Source organism: Echinops telfairi, unplaced genomic scaffold (genome assembly GCF_000313985.2).
Source record: "Echinops telfairi isolate 266 unplaced genomic scaffold, ASM31398v2 ScPeMD7_20;HRSCAF=75, whole genome shotgun sequence".
NCBI lineage: Eukaryota > Metazoa > Chordata > Mammalia > Afrosoricida > Tenrecidae > Echinops > Echinops telfairi.
Genome location: NW_022103917.1, coordinates 7,541,299 through 7,544,794, shown reverse-complemented (window position 1 = coordinate 7,544,794; position 3,496 = coordinate 7,541,299). Strand labels below are relative to the sequence as shown.

At 41.0% G+C, this 3,496-nt stretch overlaps 1 non-coding gene across 1 annotated transcript; it reads right to left on the bottom strand.

Moving 5' to 3' along the window:
• Positions 1-485: 485 nt before the first annotated feature.
• On the bottom strand, positions 486-619 carry LOC115869078. Its single transcript, XR_004045985.1, has one exon. It is a non-coding gene; the product is annotated as a small nucleolar RNA SNORA33 (small nucleolar RNA).
• Positions 620-3,496: the final 2,877 nt, after the last annotated feature.

Genomic DNA, 3,496 nt, shown 5'->3' with positions numbered 1-3,496 from the left:
CTCACAGAGGGCTATTCTTTTAGGCCAGCTCTGTTTCTTGGATGCTCTGGAAACTCTGAAATATTTTTCTTCCTAAAAAGGCTTGGTATATCCTTTGCTTTTCTTTGGTATAGAGGCTGCCCAAATACATTGTTGACAGATAGCAAGGAAACTTTAAAACCGAAGATCTCAAAGTGGGGTTAAAGTAAAATAGGAAATTCCCAAGACTCTATACCTGTGCAATTGTGTGTGTGTGTGTGTGTGTGTGTGTGTGTGTACAGGAACAGACTGAAGGCATAAACAGATAGGAAAATACAGCCAACTTAATTTTTAAGCCAGATTTGCAGGAATGTAAAATGATGCCACTCTCCTTACTATGTTTCTTTTGTTTTAGAAAATATACATTTTTTTCATTAAAATAGATAACGTAAGCTTCTTCGTGTTTTGTGAATAAATTAATAAAGATATATATTTTTATTTCTGTTTTAATTTCTATTTCTATTTTTTAATGTAGCTACTTTCAGGGACCCCAATGATCTCAATTATCCTTAGGGCTCATAACATGGCTTTACTGTTATTGCCAGCTTTTTCTAAATTTCTGCAGAAACAGATTCAAGTAAGCAGAATCAACGGCTGGGTTCTCTGTTTTCATTTCTAATGTGGCACCAAGCCCTGGAAAATGACATCATGCTCGGTAAAGTAGAGGAGCATCAAAAAGGGGGAAGAAACTTGGAGAAGAATAGACACAGTGGCTGAAACAATGGGCTGCAACATATGGATTGTGAGGACGCTGCAGAACCAGACAGTGTTTCATTCTTTTGTGCATACCGTCACTATGAGTGGGAACTAACTTGAATTCACCTAATCACAGTAACAATGTATCCATATGTAGGATCCCTGGTGGTACCAGCCAGTAAACATTGGACTCCAAACCACAGGTTGATGGTTCAAACCCACCTGTTGCTCTGTAAGAGAAAGTTGAACCTGTCTGCCCCTTGTAAAGATTCATAGCCTCAGAAATCTTAAATAGGGTTGATATGAATTGAGATAGACTGGCAGTGGGTTTGGACATTGTTTTGATGTTGTAGATATATATGGTGCTGCTGCACCACCACCCCCGCCCCCCCCCAACAAACAAAAAAAGAAAGAAAAAGCTCCACTGAGTGGAGCTTTCGTAGTATGCATTCTCCCCTCTAGATGAGCATTGAGCAACTTTCTCTGAGTTAGTGCACACAGTGGCATCACCTGGGAAGATTCTCTCTGGTCACAGTGAATTTTTTCGTCAAAGTAGTTTTGATTGAACCTCGTTTTTTGTGAGGGCTGATTGAAGGGAACAGTGTGAAGCTGTGAAATTTTGTTTCTTGCTCCGGAAAAATGCCGCAGAAACTGTTGTAAGGTTGACCAAAGCTTACAAGGACAGCAGTATGGGAAAAACACAAGTGTATGAGTAGTTTTCTCATTTCAAAAATAGTGAAATGTCGATTAAAGACAAACCCCATTCTGGATATCCATCAACTTCCTGGAAGGCTGAAAATGTTGGCTCGTAGTGCACTTGAAATTGGTTCCATCAGGTCAGACTGTGAATCAAGCTTTCTATTTAGAAGTTCTGAAAAGATTGCATAATATTATGTGACCCAAAAAAGGCATGATTTGTGGCAGACAGGGACTGGTTTTGCCACCATGGCAATGCACCTGCTCACGCAGCCATCTCAGTGCGCCAGTTTTTGACAAAACACAGCATACCTCTCTTGCCCCATACACCTTAATCACCTGACCATGTGACTTCTTTTTGTTTCTGTGAATGAAGAGGGACATGAAAGGACAGCGATTTGATGACATAGAAGAGGTGAAGAAAAAAAACAAAAAAGGTGCTGTCGGCCATTCAAACAGATGAGTTTGAAAAATGTTTCCAAGAACGGAATCGCAGATTTGACAAATGTATTAAGCATAGTGGAGAGTACTTTGAAGGTGATTAGGTTGTTTTGGGAGGAAAATTAATATATATCTTTGAAAAAAATTCTGTTCTTTTGCTGGTACCTGTGTGTGTGTATGTGTGTGTGTGTGTTCCTATGTCAACAAAAACAGAAGCTCCTCAATCCTGTGTGTGTGTGCCTGGGTGGGGGGAAGGTGGCAGTTTTGAGACACTAACATGTAAGAACCATGGCTTTAGGTTTTTGATATGTGCTTCAAAAAAGACCCAAGCCACCATGTGTTCAAGTCCTATTCTTCAGTGGGGAGATATGGCTTCTAAAGAAGCCCTCGTGGCACTGTGGATTATGCTAACCATAAATAAGGTCAGTAGTTCAAAAATGAAGTTGTCTGCGCCTGTAAAGATTTGCAGTCTCAGAAACTCTAAGGAGCAGTTGGGCGCCTGGCAGTGAGTTTGCTTTATGGTTTGGGTTCCTCTTTGGCTCTTGCCTCCAGCCATTTTGCTCCCTTTTGATGGACATGTCTGGAACACAGAGACATGAAAATAGGCATCAAAGAAATCATACATACACACACACACACACACACACACATACACACACACACACACACACACACACACACAAAAGAAGCACTTTGTGGCCGCAACATTTTTCAGCATAAATCATCTTTTCGTAGCCAGTTTTTGTTTTTCTCTGAGACATTAAGGGAGCCTCTTCTGTAATACAGTGTGTGACGACTTGGACCTTTGGGTGACCAGGCTCAAATCCTGGCCCGGCTACTAACTATGTCTGCAAGCTTGAAAGATCACACTTCTTCCTACCTGCACCTCAGTCTTTTCATCTGTGAAATTAGAGGTTTGTACCATACAACTCTAAGGTGATTTCCCACTTTGAGGATTCTGGCAGCTCTTTGAAATGCTAAAGAAATGAGTGCTACTTGATTTGTTGGGGACACTTGATACACTGGCCCACGAGAAAGGGACATATACTGTCCAGTGAACCATCAGAATCAAGAGGGAACTAAAGAAGGAGAGAGACTGTGCTAAAATAAGAAGAGTGCTTGTTTCTGGGTAGAGTTCAAGATGATTATTTTCTACATTGTCTGAAGTATTGCCTAGCCACTTAGTGGTTTCAAGCTACTCCTACCCACATATATTCAAACTAGCTCCTGAACCTAGTGCTAGTGCTTATTTTTAACTTCTGCGCCCATTTCAGATAAGCTTCTACTCTGTAAGAAAGAGAAGTGAAAAACAGCAATCTCCAAGGCAGGCCAGGCTATGCTGGGATGAAATAGTGGGAATGAGAAACCGGCAAGTCTCCTTGGGATGCAAAGGACTGAGCTGCTCCATTCAGAATGTCTAGCTCAACTTGTGCAAGTTGATGCACAATTACTGAATGAACATCTCTCTATATAGGACCAAGGTATTTGCCTTTTGAAATACACGGATTGTTTTGCCCAAGTCTGAATGTTGTCTTCTTGCCTCAAATCTGCTTCCCTGAGTTGCAGGCTTTCTTCTTTTCTCTTTCATTCGTTCTTTCTTTTCTAGCCCCAATGAAGCAAAGAACATCTGAAAAAAATGCTCTCT